Consider the following 21,336-nt stretch of genomic DNA (forward strand, 5'->3'; position numbering starts at 1 on the left):
TCTTAAAGTATTTCGAACTGTAAATCTGTGCGAGGCTGATCTGGTGCCAAACCACCTCATCAATCACCTCGGCATCAAAGGCCTGGGCGAAAGCAGAGACGAGGGAAGCGGGAAAGCATGTTTGCTGATAACCTGCTACATTACTACTATTCATCTAATAATGAGCGTTACTTCACTGACCTGTTTAACATACCTCTTACCACTTGGATAAACACTGAGAGGGTCCAAAGATAATTCAGCCAGCAGTCTTTGGGAAGCGTCCAACATCCAAATAACTGAGCAGCATGAACACCCCCACCGCCATCCCTCTCCCCTTTCTCTTCTCTCTTTCAGCTGTGTGTTCTGTGGTTCAGATTCTTTCCTGGATAAAACGTTACGATTGTTTTATGTGGGATGCACTTTATTATTTCACGGTGAATTTGCGATCGCTGGTACCCAGGCCCTTGGCCTTTGGAGGTTACTTCGCCCCTCGATTATGTGCACCTTCTGAGACCTATTTCAGGGCCTGTTGATTCTTTATAATAATTGTGGTTTTGCTCTTTTCAAAACTCCAAGACTCACACCCACAAAAGGAAACAGTGAATGTAATAGTGTGCAACAATACCAAATTGTATTTATATAGCACCTTTAATGTAGTAAAATGTCCCAAGGCGCTTCATAGGAGCGTTATAAGATAAAAAATTTGACACTGAGCCACATAAGAAGAAATTACGGCAGATGATCAAAAACTTGTTAAGAGGTAGGTTTTGAAGAGTGTCTTAAAGGAGGAAAGAGAGGTAGAGAGGTTTAGGTAGGGGGTTCCAGAGATTAGGGCCCAGGCAGCTGAAGGCACGGCCGCCAGTGGTTGAGCGATTATAATCAGGTATGCTCAAGAGGGAAGAATTAGAGGAGCGCAGTTATCTCGGGGTTTGTGGGGCTGGAGGAGATTACAGAGATAGGAAGGGGTGAGGCCATGGAGGGATTTGTAAACCAGGATTAGAATTTTGAAATCGAAGCGTTGCTTAACCGGAAGCCAATGTAGGTCAGCGAGCACAGGGGTGATGGGTGAGTGGGACTTGGTGCGAGTTAGGACACGGGGCAGCCGAGTTTTGGATTACCACTAATTTACGTAGGGTAGCATGTAGGAGGCCAGCAAGGAGTGCGTTGGAGGATTCTAGTCTAGAGGTAACAAAGGCATGCTTGAGCGTCTCAGCAGTGGATGAACTAAGGCGGGGTAGAGACGGGCGATGTTACAGAGGTGGAAATAGGCGTTTTTAGTTATGTCGCGGATATGTGGTCGGAAGCTCATTTCAGGGTCAAATATGACACCAAGGTTGCGTACCTAGGTTCAGTCTCAGACAGAAGCTGGGGAGAGGGATGGAGTCAGTGGTTAGGGAATACAGTTTGCGGTGGGGACCAAAGACAATGGCTTCAGTCTTCCTAATATTTAATTAGAGAAAATTTCTGTTCATCCAGTACTGGATGTCGGGCAAGCAGTCTGACAATCTAGAGACCATGGAGGGGTCGGGGGAAATGGTGGAGAGGTAAAGCTGCTTATCGTCTGCGTACAGGTGGAAACTGACTCCGTATTTTCGGATGATATCGCCAAGGGGCAGCAGATAGATGAGAAATAGGAGGGGGCTAAGGACAGATCCTTGGGGGACACCAGAGGTAACAATGCCGGGGTGGGAAGAGAAGCCATTGCAGGTGGTTCCCTGGCTACGATGAGATGGATAAGAATGGAACCAGGCGAGTGCAGTCCCACCCAGCTGGACGATGGTGGAGAGGCGTTGGAGGAGGATGGAGTGGTCAACCATGTCAAAGGCTGCAGACAGGTTGAGAAGGATGAGGAGGGATAGTTTACCTTTGTCACAGTCACAAAGGATGTCACTTGTGACTTTGATGAGAGCTATTTCGGTACTGTGGCAAGGGCGAAAACCGGATTGAAGGGATTCAAACATGGAGTTACGGGAAAGGTGGTCACGGATTTGGGAGGCAACAACATGTTCAAGGACTTTGGAGAGGAAAGGAAGGTTGGAGATGGGGCAGCAGCTAGCAAGCACAGTGGGGTCAAGGGTTGTTTATTTGAGGAGAGTGGTGATGATGGCAGATTTGAGGGAGGGGGGGACAGGACCTGAGGAGAGAGAACCGTTAACAATGTCGGCTAACATGGGAGCCAGAAAAGAAAGTTGGGTGGTCAGCAGTTTAGTGGGAATAGGGTCAAGGGAGCGGGAAGTGGGTCTCATGGACAGGATGAGCATAGAGAGATCAAGAAGGGAGACCAGAGAGAAACTGGAGAGGATTCAGGCAGGGGAGAACCTCAGAGTAAGTTTGGCCCGGTGGGCTAGGGGAAGGAAGTGAAGTGGCAGAGGCAGCTGACCGATGGTCTCATTCTTCGAGACAAAGAAGTCCATGAGCTCCTCGCACTTAGAGGTGAGTGTGGTGGAGACAGGGGAGAGGGGTTTAAGGAGATGGTTAGCAGTAGAGGATACTAGCTGGGGGTTATCTTTGCATTCCATAATGATCCTGGAATAGTGAGCTGTTTTGGCGACAAGACAAGGACAATACAATGTTGAAGTTCAGGAGGAAGGTAGTGAAATATTGGATGAGATAAACATAGTAAGAGAGGAAGTATTAAAGGGTTTAGCATCCTTGAAAGTAGCTTAATCGCCAGGATCAGATTCAATATATCGAAGCTATTAAAGGAAGCAAGGGATGAAATTGCAGAGGCTCTGACCATCATTTTTCAATCCTCCCTGGCTACAGGAGTGGTGCCAGAGGATTGGAGAACTGCTAATGCTGTACCATTGTTTAAAAAGAGAGGAAGGGATAAACCGAGCAATTACAGGTCAGTTAGTTTAACCTCAGTGGTGGGCAAGTTACTGGAATCAATTCTGAGGGGCAGGATAAACCTTCATTTAGAAAGACACAGATTAATCAAAGATTTGTTGAGGAAAGGTCGTGTCTAACTAACTTGATTGAGTTCTTTGAGGAGGTAACAAGGAGGGTTGATGGGTGTTTGATGTAGTTTATATGGATTTTAGCGAGGCTTTTGACAAGGTCCCACATGGCAGGCTGATCAAAAAAGTAAAAGCCCATGGGATCCAAGGGAGAGCGGCAAATTGGATCCAAAATTGGCTCAGTGGCAGGAAGCAAAGGGTAATGGTTGAGGGGAGTTTTTGTGACTGGAAGGTTGTTTCCAGTGGGATTCTGCAGGACTCAGTACTTAGTCCCTTACTTTTTGTAATATATATCAAATGATTTAGACTTAAATGTAGGGGGAAAAATAAAGACATTTACAGATGATACAAAAATTGGCCGTGTGGTTGACAGTGAGGAGAAAGCTCCAGACTGCAGGAAAATATCGATCAACTGGTCAGTTGGGCAGACAAGTGGCAAATGGAATTCAATCCGGTAAAGTATGAGCTAGACTGATTCTTGGGATGGCAGGACTGACATTTGAAGAAAGACTGGATCGACTAGGCTTATATTCACTGGAATTTAGAAGAATGAGAGGGGATCTCATAGAAACATATAAAATTCTGATGGGATAGAAACATAGAAACAGAGAAAATAGGTGCCGGAGTAGGCCATTCGGCCCTTCGAGCCTGCACCACCATTCAATATGATCATGGCTGATCATGCAACTTCAGTACCCCATTCCTGCTTTCTCTCCATACCCCTTGATCCCTTTAGCTGTAAGGGTCACATCTAACTCCCTTTTGAATATATCTAATGAACTGGCCTCAACAACTTTCTGTGGTAGAGAATTGCACAGGTTCACAATTCTTTGAGTGAAGAAGTTTCTCCTCATCTCGGTCCTAAATGGCTTACCCCTTATCCTTAGACTGTGACCCCTGGCTCTGGACTTCCCCAACATTGAGAACATTCTATTTGCATCTAACCTGTCCAATCCCATCAGAATTTTATATGTTTCTAAGAGATCCCCTCTCATTCTTCTAAATTCCAGTGAATATAAGCCTAGTTGATCCAGTCTTTCTTCATATGTCAGTCCTGCCATCCCGGGAATCAGTCTGGTGAACCTTCGCTGCGATCCCTCAATAGCAAAAATGTCCTTCCTTAGATTAGGAGACCAAAATTGTACACAATATTCAAGGTGTGGCCTCACCAAGGCCCTGTACAACTGCAGTAAGACCTCCCTGCTCCTATACTCAAATCCTCTCGGTATGAAGGCCAACATGCCATTTACGTTCTTCACCGCCTGCTGTACCTGCATGCCAACTTTCAATGACTGATGTACCATGACAGTCAGGTCTCATTGCACCTCCCCTTTTCCTAATCTGTCACCATTCAGATAATATTCTGCCTTCCTGATTTTGCTACCAAAGTGGATAACCTCACATTTATCCTCATTATACTGCACCTGCCATGCATTTGCCCACTCACCTAACCTGTCCAAGTCACCCTGCAACCTCTTAGCATCCTCGTCACAGCTCACACTACCACCCAGCGTAGAGTCATCTGCAAACTTGGAGATATTACATTCAATTCCTTTGTCTAAATCATTAATGTATATTGTAAATAGCTGGGGTCCCAGCACTGAACCTTGCGGTATCCCACTAGTCACTGCCTGCCATTCTGAAAAGGACCCGTTTATTCCCACTCTTTGCTTCCTGTCTGCCAACCGGTTCTCTATCCACGTCAATGCAATACCCCCAATACCATGTGCTTTAATTTTTCACACTAATCTCTTGTGTGGGACCTTGTCAAAAGCCTTTTGAAAGTCCAAATACACCACATCCACTGGTTCTCCCTTGTCCATTCTACTAGTTACATCCTCAAAAAATTCTAGAAGATTTGTCAAGCATGATTTCCCTTTCATAAATCCATGCTGACTTGGACCGATCGTGTCACTGCTTTCCAAATGCGCTGCTATTACATCTTTAATAATTGATTCCAACATTTTCCCACTACCGATATCAGGCTAACTGGTCTATAATTCCCTGTTTTCTCTCTCCCTCCTTTTTTTAAAAGTGGGGTTATATTAGCTACCCTCCAATCCATAGGAACTGATCCAAAGTCCATAGAATGTTGGAAAATGACCACCAATGCATCCACTAATTCTAGGGCCACTTCCTTAAGTACTCTGTGATGCAGCCTATCAGGCCCTAGTGAATTATCGGCCTTCAATCCCACCATTTTCCCTATCACAATTTCCTGACTAATATATGTTGTGATACACAAGGTATCGCAATTATGTGGGACAGGCTCAATGGACCTGATCTTTACCTGTCAGTCATTTTTCGTATGTTCTCCTTCTTGCGAGACCTTCGGTCCCTTAGTATTTTTGGGATGTTAGTCGTGTCTTCCTTAATGAAGACAGAACCAAAGTATTTGTTCAATTGGTCTGCCATTTCCTTGTTCCCCATTATTAATTCACCTGATTCTGACTGCAAGGGACGTATATTAGTCTTCACTAATCTTTTTCTCTTCACATATCTATAGAAGCTTTTGCAGTCAGTTTTTATATTCTCTGCAAGCTTTCTCTCATATTCTATTTTCCCCCTCTTAATTAAACCCTTAGTCCTCCTCTGCTGGATTCTAAATTTCTCCCAGTCCTCAGCTTTGCTGTGTTTTCTGTGCAATTTATATGCCTCTTCCTTGGATTTAACACTATCCTTAATTTCCCTTGTTAGCCACGGTTGAACCACCTTCCCCTTTTTATTTTTACACCAGACAGGGATGTGCAATTGTTGTAGTTCATCCATGTGATCTTTAAATGTCTGCCATTGCCTATCCAATGTCAGCCCTTTAAGTATCATTCGCCAGTCTATCCTAGCCAATTCACGTCTCATACCATCGAAGTTACCTATTCTTAATTTCAGGACCCTGTGTCACTCTCCATCTTAATAAAGAATACTGCCATGTTATGGTCACTCTTCCCCAAGGGGCCTAGCATGACCAGATTGCTAATTAATCCTCTCTCACTACACAAGACCCAGTCTAGGATGGCCAGCTCTCTAGTTGGTTCCTCAACATATTGGTCTGGAAAACCATCCCTTATACACTCCAGGAAATCCTCCTCCACAGTACTGCTACCAGTTTGGTTAGCCCAATCTATATGTAGATTAAAGTCACCCATGATAACTGCTGTACCCTTATTACATGCGGCCCTAATTTCCTGTTTGATGCTGTCCCAAACCTCCCTACTACTGTTTGGAGGTCTGTACACAACCCCCACTAACATTTTCTGCCCTTTGGTGTTTCACAGCTCTACCCATATAGATTCCACATCATCCAAGCTAATGTCCTTCCTTACTATTGTGTTAATATCCTCTTTAACCAGTAACGCCACCCCACCTGCTTTTCCTTCCTGTCTATCCTTCCTGAATATTGAATGCCCTTGGATGTTGAGTTCCCAGCCTTGGAGCCATGTATCCATAATCCCAATTACATCATATCCGTTAACAGCTATCTGCATAGTTAATTCATCCACCTTATTACGAATACTCCTCGCATTGAGACAAAGAGTCTTCAGGCTTGTTTTTTTAACACTCTTTTTCCTTTTAGAATTATGTTGTAATGTGGCCCTTTTTGATTTTTGCCCTTGATTTCTCTGCCCTCCACTCTTGTTTTTCTCCTTCCTACCTTTTGCTTGTGCCCCCATTTTACTTCTCTCTGTCTCCCTGCGTAGATTCCCACCCCCCTGCCATATTAGTTTAAACCCTCCCCAACAGCACTAGCACCAGGGATTGGACAGGTTAGATGCAAGAAGAATGTTCCCGATGTTGGGGAAGTCCAGACCAGGGGAAACAGTCGAAGGATAAGGGGTAGGCCATTTAGGACCGAGATGAGGAGAAACTTCTTCACTCAGAGAATTGTGAACCTGTGGAATTCTCGACCACAGAAAGTTGTTGAAGCCAGTTTGCTAGCTATATTCAAAAGGAAGTTAGATGTGGCCCTGACAGCTAAAGGGATCAAGGGGTATGGAGAGGAAGCAGGAATGGGGTACTGAAGTTGCATGATCAGCTATGATCATATTGAATAGTGGTGCAGGCTCGAAGGGCCGAATGGCCTACTCCTGTACCTATTTTCTATGTTTCTGTGTTTCTAATGCATTTGGGGAGGGGTAACAAGGCAAGGGAATACACAATAAATGGGAGGATACTGAGAGGTGTGGAGGAACAGAGGGACCTTGGATTATATGTCCACAGATTCTTGAAGGTAGCAGGACAGGTCGATAAGGTAGTTAAAAAGTCGTATGGAATGCTTTCCTTTATTATCTCAGGCATAGAATACAAGAGCAGGGAATTCATGCTAGAACTGTAAACAACACTGGTTAGGCCTAGAGTACTACGTGCAGTTCTGGTCATCGCATTACACCATCATCATCAACCGCATTACAGGAAGGATGTGATTGCACTTGAGAGGGTACAGAGGAGATTTACGAGGATGTTGCCAGGACTGGAAAACTTTAGCTATGAGGAAAGATTGGATAGGCTGGTGCTATTTTCCTTGGAACAGAGGAGGTTGAGGGGAGATTGAATTGAGGTGTATAAAATTATGAGGGGCCTAAATAGAGTGGATAGGATGGAACTATTTCCCTTATCAGAGTGGTCAACGATCAGGGGGTATAAATTTAAAGCAATTGGTAGAAGGATTGGAGGGGAGATGAGGATACCCAGAGGGTGGTGGGGGTCTGGAACTCACTGCCTGATAGGGTGGTAGAAGCAGAAACCCTCGCCGCATTTAAAAAATACTTGGCTGTGCACTTAAAGAGCCGTAACCTGCAGGGCTATGGACCAAGAGCTGTAAGGTGGGAATAGGCTGGGTAACTCATTTTTGACTGGCACGGAACAATGGGCCGAATGGCCTCCTTCTGTGTCGGAATTTTTCTATGATTCTAGGACCCGATGATGCTTTATGTGGTACAGCCAGATCTGGCGATGAGTCACTAAGCCAGTTGTCTGCCTTATCTGTTCAACTGAATGGTAACAGATTAGGAAAAGGGGAGGTGTCATGGTACATCAGTCATTGAAGGTTGGCATGCAGGTACAGCAGGCGGTAAAGAAAGAAAATGGCATGTTGGCCTTCATAGTGAGGGGATTTGAGTATAGGAGCAGGGAGGTCTTATTACAGTTGTACAGGGCCTTGGTGAGACCACACCTGGAATATTGTGTTAGTTTTGGTCTCCTAATCTGAGGAAGGACATTCTTGCTATTGAGGTAGTGCAGCGAAGGTTCACCAGACTGATTCCCGGGATAGCAGGACTGACATATGAAGAAAGACTGGATCGACTAGGCTTATATTCACTGGAATTTAGAAAATTGAGAGGGATCTCATAGAAACATATAAAATTCTGATGGGACTGGACAGGTTAGATGCAGGAAGAATGTTCCCGATGTTGGGGAAGTCCAGAACCAGGGGACATAGTCTAAGGATAAGGGGAAAGCCATTTAGGACTGAGATGAGAAGAAACTTCTTCACTCAGAGAGTTGTTAACCTGTGGAATTCTGTACCACAGAAAGTTGTTGAGGCCAGTTCGTTAGATATATTCAAAAGGGAGTTAGATGTGGCCCTTACGGCTAAAGGGATCAAGGGGTATGGAGAGAAAGCAGGAATGGGGTACTGAGGTGAATGATCAGCCATGATCTTATTGAATGGCGGTGCAGGCTCGAAGGGCCGAATGGCCTACTCCTGCACCTATTTTCTATGTTTCTATGTTAACTGCACGTCCCTTGGTCTTGAGGGAGTGAAGATGAGGGCTGTACCAGGGGTAACAGCCAGGTGAGAGAGAGTAATGGTTTTAATAGGGACTGGTGCATCACAGGTGGTGGTGAGGGTGTGGTTGAGCAGATCGGTGGCTGGGGAAATGTCGGGGTGAATGGAGGGCCAAAGGCTGGACAGTTTAGAGTTGAGAAGTGTAGTTGTAAGAGAGCCGGGAGAGAGTTTTTTCCAGGGGCGGACACAGAAGGAAGTAGGGTTGAGTGGAGGATGTGGGTGGAGAGCGATACGAGGAAATGGTCAGAGATGGCCCTATCTGCAATTGACACGGTGGGAATAGTGAGGCCACGAGAGATTGGAAGGTCAAGGCAATGGCCGCGAATATGGGTTGGGGAGTCACATGGAGGGAGAGATTAAGGGAGGACCAGAGGGTAGTGAACTCGGGAGAGAGAGCATGATGAAACATAGAAACATAGAAACATAGAAAATAGGTGCAGGAGTAGGCCATTCGGTCCTTCGAGCCTGCACCACCATTCAATAAGATTATGGCTGATCATTCACCTCAGTACCCCTTATTTGCTTTCTCTCCATACCCCTTGATCCCTTTCGCGTAAGAGGCATATCCAACTCCCTCTCGAATATACCCAATGAACTGGCATCATGAATTGAGATGGAGGTTTAAATCACCGAGATGAGAAGTCGCTCAGTGCAGAAGCTGAGGAAGGAAAGCAGTGAAGATATCTCTGTGATAAAAATGTTTATTGTGCTTGTGTAATAATGTAAGTAATAATGCATGTAATAATGTATGTAATAATGCATGTAATAATGCATGTAATAGTGCATATAATAGTGCATGTAATAATGCATGTAATAATGCATGCAATAGTGCATGTAATAATGTATGTAATAATGTATGTAACAATATACGTAACAATGTATGTAACAATGCTTGTAATAGTGTATGTAATAATGTATGTAATAATGTATGTAACAATGCATGTAATAATGCATGTAACAATGCATGTAATAATGCATGTAATAATGTTTTTAATAGTGCATGTAATAATGCATGTGAGGAATTATGGAGTGTCCTTCTCAAAGTCGGTTGTCCTCAAAAATTTGTCACCATCCTCCGCCTGCTTTACCATGACATGCAAGTCATGTTTATTACCAATGGATCCACCATAGACGCAATACAAGTGCAGACCGGGGTCAAGCAGGGCTGTGTCATCCCACCAACGCTCCTCTCAATCTTCCTCGCTGCAATGCTTCATCTCACCTTTAACAAGCTCCCCGCTGGGGTAGGGTTAATCTACAGGACAAGCAGAAAATTGTTCAACCTCCGACATCTCCAGTCTGGATCCAAGGTTGTTTCAACCTCTGTCACTGAATTACAGTATGCAGATGGCGCCTTCAGTGAAGCGTTGGAGAGTCTGGGCCTCATATTAACCATCGGTAAGACAAAGGTGCTCTACCAACCTGCCCCCGCCACACAGTATTGCTCCCCGATTATCAAAATCCACGATGAGACCACTTCCCATACCTTGGGAGCCCACGATCGATCAGCAAGGGCAAACATCGATGACGAAGTCCACCTTCAGTGTGCCAGTGCAGCCTGAGGAAACGTGTGTTCGGAGACCAGGATCTCAAACCCGGCACCAATCTTATGATCTACAGAGCAGTAGTGATACCCACCCTCCTATATGTTTCAGAGACATGGACTATATACAGTAGGCACTTCAAAGCACTGGAGAAGTACCACCAATGCTGCCTCCGCAAAATCCTGCAAATTAATTTTCAGGACAGACGCACCAACATCAGTGTTCTCTCTCAAGCCAGCATCCCCAGCATCGAAGCACTGACCACACTCGATCAAATTTGATGGGCGGGCCACATTGTGTGCATGCCCGAAACTAGAGTCTCGAAACAAGCGCTCTACAACGAGCTATGTCTGGGAAAATAAGAGCATAAGAAATATTAGCAGGAGTAGGCCACACGGTCCCTCGGGCCTGCTCCGCCATTTAATACGATCATGGCTGATCTGATCATGGACTCAGCTCCACTTCCCTGCCCGCTCCCCATAATCCCTTATTCCCTTATCGGTTAAGAAACCGTCGATTTCTATCTTAAATGTATTCAATGTCCCAGCTTCCACAGCTCTCTGAGGCAGTGAATTCCACTGATTTACAGCCCTCAGAAAATAAATTTCTCCTCATCTCTGTTTTGAATGGGCGGCCCCTTATTCTAAGATTATGCCCTCCAGTTCTAGTCTCCCCCATCAGTGGAAACATCCTCTCTGCATCCACCTTGTCAAGCCCCCTCATAATCTTAAACATTTCGATAAGATCACCTCGCATTCTTCTGAATTCCAATGAGTAGCGGCCCAACCTACTCAACCTTTCCTCATAAGTTAACCCCCTCATCCCCGGAATCAACCAAGTGAACCTTCTCTGAACTGCCTCCAAAGCAAGTATATCCTTGCGTAAATATGGAAACCAAAACTGCACGCAGTATTCCAGGTGTGGCCTCACCAATATCTTATGCAGCTGTAGCAAGACTTCCCTGCTTTTATACTCCATCCCCTTTGCAATAAAGGCCAAGATACCATTGGCCTTCCTGATCACTTGCTGTATCTGCGTACTAACCTTTTGTGTTTCATGCACCAGGACCCCCAGGTCCCGCTGTACTGCAGCACTTTGCAATCTTTCTCCATTTAAATAATAATTTGCTCTTTGATTCAAGGACACCTTCAAAGCCTCCTTGAAAAAATGTAATACCTCCACTGACTTTTGGGAATCTCCGGCCGCTCAAAATGGAGAAGAAACGATGGCGAACATCTCGAGTTTCTTCGCCGGGAGCAAGCGGAAGCCAAGTACAGACAGCGGAAGGAGCGTATGACAAATCAACCACCTCACCCACCCATCTCGCCAACAACCATCTGCCCCACCTGAGACTGCAGATCCCGCATTAGTCTCATCAGTCAGCTTAGAACTCATTTTAATGTGGAAGCAAGTCATCCTCGACTCCGAGGGACTGAATAAGAAGAAGAGAAGAAGAAGCATTGGGCATGTAATGGTACATGTAATAATGCAAGTAATAGTGTATGTAATGGTGCATGTAACAATGCATGTAATAATGCAATGGTCACAATCACTGCATCTCTCAGATCTCCCAGCATGCTCTCCTCCCTCCAGATGAGAGAGATGAGGTCATGTATTCGCGCCAACAGCGCCTCTCCGCCATACTTTAACGCCTCAGCAGGGATTCCATCCGCACCCGTAGCCTTGTTATTCTTGAGCTGTTTTATGGCTTTGCCTACCTCGTGCAACGTTGGAGTTTCACTGAGTTGGTGGCGGGTCGCGTGCTGCGGGATGGAGTCGAGTCAAAGGCAGAGTCTTGATGGTCTACAGGGCTGTAGTAATACCCGCCCTCCTGTATGGATCTGAGATATGGACGATGTATAGAAGGCACCTCAAGTCGCTGGAGAAATATCACCAACGATGTCTCCGCAAGATCCTGCAAATCCCCCGGGATGTCAGGCGCACTGACATCAGTGTCCTCGACCAGGCTAACATCCCCAGTATCGAAGCAGTGACCACACTCGATCAGCTTCGCTGGGCAGGCCACATAGTTCGCATGCCAGATACGAGACTCCCTAAGCAAATGCTTTATGCGGAGCTTCTTCATGGTAAACGAGCCAAAGGAGGACAGCGGAAACATTATAAGGACACCCTCAAAGCCTCCCGGATAAAGTGCGACATCACCACTGACACCTGGGAGACCCTGGCCGCAGACCGCCCGAGATGGAGAAAGTACATCCAGGGGGGCGTCGAGCTCTTCGAGTCTCAACGCAAAGAGCATGAAGAGGCCAAGCGCAGGCAGCGGAAGGAGCGCGCGGCAAACCAGCCCCACCCACCCCTTCCCTCGACGACTGTCTGTCCCACCTGTAACAGGGTCCGTGGTTCTCGTATCGGACTGTTCAGTCATCAAAGAACTCACTTTGGGAGTGGAAGCAAGTCTTCCTCGATTCCGAGGGACTGCCTATGATGATGCTGAATAATGCAAGTAATAGTGTATGTAATTATGCATGTAATAATGCATGTAATAACTCATGTAATAATGCAATATGTATCCCTCAACTAACATAACTGAAAACAGATGATCTGGTCATTATCACATTGCTGTTTGTGGGAGCTTGATGTGCACAAATTGGCTGCTGGGTTTCCTACATTACAACAGCGACTGCACTTCAAAAAAGTACTTCATTGGCTGCGAAGCACTTTGGGACACCGGTGGTCGTGAAAGGCGCTATATAAATGTAAGTCTTTCTTTCCTGTAACAGTCCATGTAATAGTGTATGAGATTGTGCGGCGGATAAATTTAAATACCTGTTACCTTCTAGCGGGAAGTCTGTGCAGCATTCCAGGTTCCCGACCAGCTGCCTCCACTGCAGGAGCCGTGTGCCACTGAAATCTCCTGACAGTGCAGTTCTGTACTGAACTCCTGGACGGGTTTGGCTGATTCCTCGACTAAACAAGACTGTCAAGGCTACAGAAACATGCAGTGGTTTCCGTTCATAGAGCCGAGTCTGATTGTCAAATATTACATCAACACTTAACCCAAAGCAGGCTGGCCCTGTTCAGAAAATGTGTACATGCACAGTCCCATGTACATACATGTACGCACACACACACACGCATGTGCACAAGATTTGAAGCCTGTCGCACACACACACTTCTACACACACATACGCACGCACACACACACACACACACACTTCTACACACACATACACAACACACATATACACACACACACACACATACACACACACACACACTTCTACACACACATACACACACACATACACACACACATACACACACACACACACACACTTCTACACACACATACACAACACACACACACACACTTCTACACACACATACACACACATACACAACACACACACACACACACTTCTACACACACATACACACACACACATACTTCTACATACACATACTTCCACACACACTTAAAAAAAAATTCATTCATGGGATGTGGGCAAGGCCGGCATTTATTGCCCATCCCTAATTGCCCCTTGAGAAGGTGGTGGTGAACCACCTTCTTGAACCACTGCAGTCCGTGTGGTGGAGGTGCTCCCATAGTGCTGTTAGGGAGGGAGTTCCAGGATATTGACCCAGCGACGATGAAGGAATGGTGATGTACTTCCAAGTCAGGATGGTGTGTAACTTGGAGGGGAATATGGAGGTGGTGGTGTTCCCATGCGCCTGCTGCCCTTGTCCTTCTAGGTGGTAGAGGTCACGGGTTTCAGAGGGGCTGGTGAAGAAATTCAGTACACATATACACACCCACTTCCACACACGTGCGCACACATATAGTTGGTTGTCTATCTGAAGAAGAGGGCAGTAATTTTGGTCAGAAGGTGGTGCCCTCCCCTCACCTATTCTCATGTAATGTCCCCAAAATGATAACCATGCACTAACTCTGGGCTCATTACAAGACGGTGACAAGGAGAACCAAATGTCATGTAAGTTGAGTGACTGCCCCCCCCCCCAGTTGAGGAATGGTGCTGCTGAGCAGATGCCTTGCCACCCCTTTCACTCCCCCCCAGTGGTCATGTGATGATAGGCAGGGATTACTCGCTACTCCTAACCTTCCCTGCCTCACCTCACCTTGGCACGATCGTCGCTGGGTCAAAATCCTGGAACTCCCTCCCCAACAGCACTGTGGGAGTACCTTCACCACAGGGACTGCAGCGCTTCAAGAACGGTAAGTAGGGATGGACAATAAATGCTGGCCTGGCCAGCGACGCCCACATCCCAAGAATGCACAGGTAAGTGCTTGTGTGTGTTTGTGTATATGTGTACGTGCATATCGGTGGCGTGTGTTTGTTTGTGCGAGTGTATTGGTCGCTCTGCAATCTCTGGCCGCTCTGCCGCCCCAACCTCACCGCTCCTGCTGAAACTGCTCACTCTCCAATCAGCCACCTGGGTTATGGTGACGTCCAATCCAGATTGCAGAGCGACGTGATTAGCGCCCAGGAGAGGCGTGAGTTACGGAGCCCAGAAGAGGCGAGGGCCCAGGGGCAGCACGGGCCAGCCCACACTGCGATATGTGTGCGCACTGGGTCCGTGCAGCAGAGCTGGTCTCCAGTCACCCTCGCCACTGGACCAAGACCTAGCTCTGTCAAGCCCGTGTGGTGGCTGGTGTGCAATGGCCAACGCACATTAAAAAATCCACGTACTGGCAGCTTCCACCCTTCAAGATGTAGTTCGGGATCTGGAATGTCAGGTCCTTCATTGAACCACCTGTGAACTCATCCCTTTTTGGCGTGGAAGCAAGTCATCCTCGATATGAGGGACTGCCTATGATGATGATACATTGGTGTGCGTGTATCTATACGAGTGTAACAGTGTGTTTATGTGTGTATATGTTCATGTGTTTAACGGTGTGCATGTGTGTATGTGTGTTAGGTGAGGTTAGAGTTGGGCTCAGGTGTGATACCTTCCACGGTTGAAGAGTCGGCTGACATTCACTAGCCAGCTTTATCCATAAAAGGACCAGCCAGGTTCCCCTGACACCATCCAATTTGGACGGGTGCTTTGAGGGCAAAGGATCCCAGAAAAAGATTCTTCATATCCATATACTGTTGAACGCGTGGGTCCTTCTCCTACGAGCTGTCTACGGTGAGGTGTGGGGCAGGAGCAGACTGACCACCTCTCAGGTGATAGCCCGGCTTCCTCACGGGGCCCTGAGCTGGGAATAACTTTGAGGAATGGAGACAAGGAGCGTGGGACAGAATCTGAGACCCGCTCTCCAGCCGTGGCTACCCTCCTCTGCCCTTACGCTCCGTTGTTACACGGATCATGCCGTCTTCTTGCTAAAGTCTTTGATCAGTGCTTAATTTTTCAAATGCAGTTGTTTTTGTTAGAAAATATATTTTCAGACATGTTGCAGTGAACCAGTAATATTCTGTAATCAGTGAAGTATTTAGCGAATGTTGTGCGGAAAAATTGCACGGGTCTCTCGGGTGTACTGCATTTCACAAAATCTTCCACTAATGTTTAGACTTTTGGTTATGTATTTTTTTTGAACCGTTATTTGCTCGGGCCCGTGCCAAATAAATCCACAGCTTTAATGACTTCCAAGGAACTCACTGCCTCCCAAAGGGTCTAAAATGGAGCTTAGTATCAGTAAGTAAATGCAAGCCCTGAAGGAGTGAGAGTGGAGCTAAAATACCATCCAGCGTGGAAAGTAAATATGGCCAGTACCCTGGCAAGGGTGACACTCTCTGTGTCCCATATATAAACCATCTCTGACTCTGTGTCCCATATATCATCATCATCATCATACGCAGTCCCTCGAACCGAGGATGACTTGCTTCCACGTCAAAAAGTTCACAGGTGTTTCAATGAAGGACCTAATATTCCAGGTCCCGAACTACATCCTGAAGGGTGGAAGATGCCTGTGCGTGGATTTTTTTAACGTGTGGTGGCCGTTGCACACCAGCCACCACACGGGCTTGACAGAGCTAGGTCTTGGTCCAGTGGCAAGGATTAACCAAGACGACTGGAGACCAGCTCTGCTGCACGGACACATATCGCACAGTGTGGGCTGGACTGCGCTGCCCCTGGGCCCTCGTCTCTCCTGGGCCCTGATCACATCCCTCTACAATCTCTCGCAGCTGCTTCGCCCTGACCTCGTCGCTCCTGATGTACCTGCCCACGCTCCAATCAGCGACCTGGATCTTGGTGACGTCACTCTTCACTGCCGTCGCTCTCCTGCTCCAGTACCTGCTGCTCCCCGGAGTGGTACGCCACCACACTGCTCCTTCCACTCCCCGGCCTGCTCCGATGGTGCTCGCAGGGTGGGGCCACACAGACTGCCATATATAAACCATCTCTGACTCTCTCTGTGTCCCATATATAAACCATCTCTGACTCTCTCTGTGTCCCATATATAAACCATCTCTGACTCTCTCTGTGTCCCATATATAAACCATCTCTGACTCTCTCTGTGTCCCATATATAAAACATCTCTGACTCTCTCTGTGTCCCATATATAAACCATCCCTGACTCTCTCTGTGTCCCATATATAAAACATCTCTGACTCTCTCTGTGTCCCATATATAAACCATCTCTGACTCTCTCTGTGTCCCTTATATAAACCATCTCTGACTCTCTCTGTGTCCCTTTTATAAACCATCTCTGACTCTCTCTGTGTCCCTTATATAAACCATCTCTGACTCTCTCTGTGTCCCATATATAAACCATCTCTGACTCTCTCTGTGTCCCATATATAAACCATCTCTGACTCTCTCTGTGTCCAATATATAAACCATCTCTGACTCTCTCTGTGTCCCATATATAAACCATCTCTGACTCTCTCTGTGTCCCTTATATAAACCATCTCTGACTCTCTCTGTGTCCCATATATAAACCATCTCTGACTCTCTCTGTGTCCCATATATAAAATATCTCTGACTCTCTCTGTGTCCCTTAAAAAACCCATCTCTGGCTCTCTCTGTGTCCCATATATAAAACATCTCTTACTTTCCATGTGCAACACATATAAACCATCTAGGAACATAGGAACAGGAATAGGCAATTTAGCTCCTCGAGCCTGTTCTGTCATTCAATGAGACCATGGCTGATCTGCGACCTAACTCCATATACCCGCCTTTGGCCCATATCCTTTAATACCATTGGTTAACCGAAATGTAACAATCTTGGATTTAAAATTAACATTTGACCCAGCATCAATTGCCATTTGCAGAAGGTAATTCCAAATTTCTACCACCCTGTGTGTGTAGAAATGTTTCCTAATTTCACTCCTGAAAGCTCTGACTCTAATATTTAGACTATGCCCCCTAGTCCTAGACTCCCCAACGAGCAGAAATAGTTTCTCTCTATCTACCCTATCCATTCCCCTTAATATCCTGAAAACTTCGATCAAATCAATCCTTAAACTTCTAAATTCAACAAATACAACACTAGTTTGTGTAATCTCTCCTCCAGGAATCATTCTGGTAAACCTACGCTGCACTCTCTCGAAGGCCAATATATCCTCCCTCAGGTGTGGGGCCCAGAACTGCTCACAGTGCTCCAGACGTGGTCTAACCAGGGCTTTGTACTGCTGCAGCATAACTTCTTGTATTCTAGTCCTCTAGATATAAAGGCCAGCATTCCATTAGCCTCTTTGATTATTTTCTGTTCCTGTCCATGACATTTTAATCATCTATGTACCTGGACCCACAAGTCTCTTTGGACCTCCACTGTTTCTAGCTTTTCACCATTGAGAAAGTAGAAATTTACAGCACAGAAGGAGACCATTTCAACCCAATGTGTCCACGCCGGCCGACAAAAAGCTATCCAGCCTAATCCCACTTTCCAGCTCTTCATCTGTAGCCCTTGTAAGATTTCTGAATCTCTCTGGGCTTACATTTGACAGTGAGACAATGCTTTCTGTAAAGTCCTGTCCCCTCAGTACAGATTCACACGAGGCATGTAGTGAAGTCAAGGTCACTCTGGACCTGCACCTTTATTTCACAGCTCTGGAATGCTGCACTTGTCTGAGACCTGTCCTTATATACCTGTCTCTTGCAAGTGCACCCCTGGTGGTAAGGTATGCTGGTGGTTACAGGTCATATCTTATTACAGTCATGTACAGCATGTTAGGATACAGTTATATATAATAATGTAAGGTACATGACATCACCCTCACCCAAGGTCTTATTTTCTTTATAGGTTCAGTCTCTCAGGTGGTCTACGCTTTCGCTTGGAGGTTCTGAGTTGTGGTTCAGTTGTTTGCCTTAGTGTCTGTTTTTCTTTGGGTGTGGTTGCTGGTATCACGCCTGGGCTGTCTGTTTCGATTGGTGTGATTGTTGTTGACTCGCCTGGGCTGTCTGTTGGGATTGCCCTTTCCTCAGGTTGTTCCCTCTGTCTGTCCACCAGGTGTGGTGCGAGTTCCACATTGTATTCTGCCTCTGGTTCCGCAGTGTTGTTGGTAAATCTGCTTCTGTTTTGGACTCTGTTGGGCGGATTCCATCAGCGGCAATCCTTCTGCCCAAAAATTCAACCTCGGGTGCGAGAAACAGGCACTTGGATTTCTTGACTCGTAGGCCTACCCGATCCAACCACTTTAGTACTTCCTCCAAATTACGGAGATGGGAGTCGGTGTCCCTTCCCGTGATAAGTATGTCGTCTTGAAATACAACCGTCCCCGGGATGGACTTGAGCAGACTCTCCATGTTGCGCTGGAATATGGCAACTGCCGACCTGATGCCGAATGGGCATCGATTGTACATGAAAAGGCCTCGATGTGTGTTGATGGTGGTGAGTAGCTTGGATTCCTTGGTCAATTCTTGTGTCATATACGCAGATGTGAGGTCTAATTTTGAGAAAAGTTTACCTCCAGCCAATGTGGCAAATAAGTCCTCCACTCTGGGCAGCGGGTACTGGTCCTGTAGGGAGACTCTGTTTATGGTAGATTTGTAGTCCCCACAGATTCGTGCGGATCCATCAGGCTTCATGACTGCGACGATGGGACTTGCCCAGTCACTAAATTCCACAGGTGATATAATGCCTTCCCGCAGAAGCCTGTCTAGTTCGTGTTCAATCTTTTCCCTCATCATATAGGGTACAGCTCTGGCCTTGTGATGGACCGGTCTAGCATCCTGTGTGATGTAGATTTTGACTTTGGCCCCTTTGAAAGTGCACACACCAAGCTGAAAGAGATGTTCAAATCGCTTTATAACTGTTGAGCAGGAGGTCCGTTCCTCTAATGACAAGTCGGTTCACTGTCCCTTTGCGTGTGACAGAGAGCATGGCGCTGCCGAGGACTGGTACGATTTCTTTGGTATAGGTCCTTAGTGTGGTGTCGATCCTTGTGAGTTTTGGTCTGTCTCTTTTATGCGGCCACAGTTGTTCAAATTGTTGAGCGCCCATGAGAGATTGACTCGCTCCCGTATCCAGCTCCATGTCGACAGATATCCCGTTGAGTAGGACCCTCATCATTATAGGAGGCGTCCTGTTGTAGGAGCAGTGGCCATTGATCGTGTTGACCCGCTAGATGGTGTCACTGTTGGAGGCCATTGGGCTGCATGCACAGGTGTGCAGCCCAAGTAAGAAAGGCCAGCCATTTTGTATATTAGTCACTTTGGGCCTTAATAAAGCAGAGCCAAGGTCATATCTCTTGGAGTTAAACAGCACTCAGTCTAACGGTTATTACATACACAATATTTGGTGACGAGGCAACAAGAACCTTTGCTTGCAAAAATGAGCACAATTGGATTGTTGGAGTGATTTGTGGAAGGAGAAGATTGGGCAGTTTGAGCCAGTTCTTCGTGGCCAACAAAATGGAGGAGGTCGGCGACGCAGATCGGCACCGGGCGGTGTTCCTCACGGTTTGCCGTCCAAAAATTTATGGTCTGATAAAGAATTACTCCTGCCTGTGAGTCCAACAGAGAAGACGTATGAAGAATTGTGTACACTGGTACAGGACCACTTTAAGCCAGACAAAGGCATCATCATCTCGAGATACAGATTTTACACGCATGTTCGCTCAGAGGGCCAGAATACGGCGGAATTCGTTGCCGACCTGAGACGTCTAGCGGGACCGTGTAATTTCGGGGCTGTGTTGACAGATATGCTGTGAGACTTCTTTGTAATAGGCATCAACCACGAGGTGATCCTGTGTAACCTACTGGTGGTGGAGACGTTGGACTTGAACAGGGCCATCACGATCGCTCAGTCATGCATGACGATGATAGAAGTCTAAAGCAGATATCAGTGAAAAATCAAAACATGGCAAGTACTGTAACTGTGATCAATTCAGCGGTCGGCAGGGTGGCACATGGCAGGGCCTACCTGACTACGTACGTGAAACTTGTGGCTGCCCAAAGTCCGCCAGCGGGAATGAATCCAATTTTTCCGTGTTGGCATTGTGGGGGAAATCACCGGCAAGAAACGGTGCCGATTGAAGCAATATAGTTGCAAAGGCTGTCTAAGAGTGGGGTATCCCTGGTGCAAGTGTCAAGGATGTCCCAGAGCGGCTGCAGGGCATTCTGGAGGGGGAGAGTTGTGGTGCATACAGGTACTAACGATATAGGTAGAAAAATGGGATGAGGTCCTCCAAGCTGAATTTAAGGAGCTTGAGTTAAATTAAAAAGTAGGACCTCAAAGGTAGTAATCTCAGGATTGCTACCAGTGCCGCATGCAAGTCAAAGTAGAAATAGCAGGATAGCTCAGATGAATATGTGGCTTGAGGAATGGTGTAAGAGGGAAGGATTCAAATTCCTGGGACATTGGAACCAGTTCTGGGATAGATGGGACCAGTACAAACCGGATGGTCTGCACCTGGGCAGGACCAGAACCGATGTCCTAGGGGGAGTGTTTGCTAGTGCTGCTGGGGAGGGTTTAAACTAATATGTCAGGGGGAAGGGACACTCGGCAGGGAGATAGAGGGAAGTAAAATGGGGGCAGAAGCAAAAGGTAGAAAGGAGATAAGGAAAAGTGGAAATCAAAGGCAAAAATCAAAAAGGGCCACATTACAACATCATTCTAAAAGGACATAGAGTGTTAAAAAAACAAGCCTGAAGGCTCTGAGCCGCAATGCGAGGAGTATTTGTAATAAGGTGGCTGAAT

The sequence above is a fragment of the Pristiophorus japonicus genome, chromosome 4 (genome assembly GCF_044704955.1).
Source record: "Pristiophorus japonicus isolate sPriJap1 chromosome 4, sPriJap1.hap1, whole genome shotgun sequence".
Lineage (NCBI taxonomy): Eukaryota > Metazoa > Chordata > Chondrichthyes > Pristiophoridae > Pristiophorus > Pristiophorus japonicus.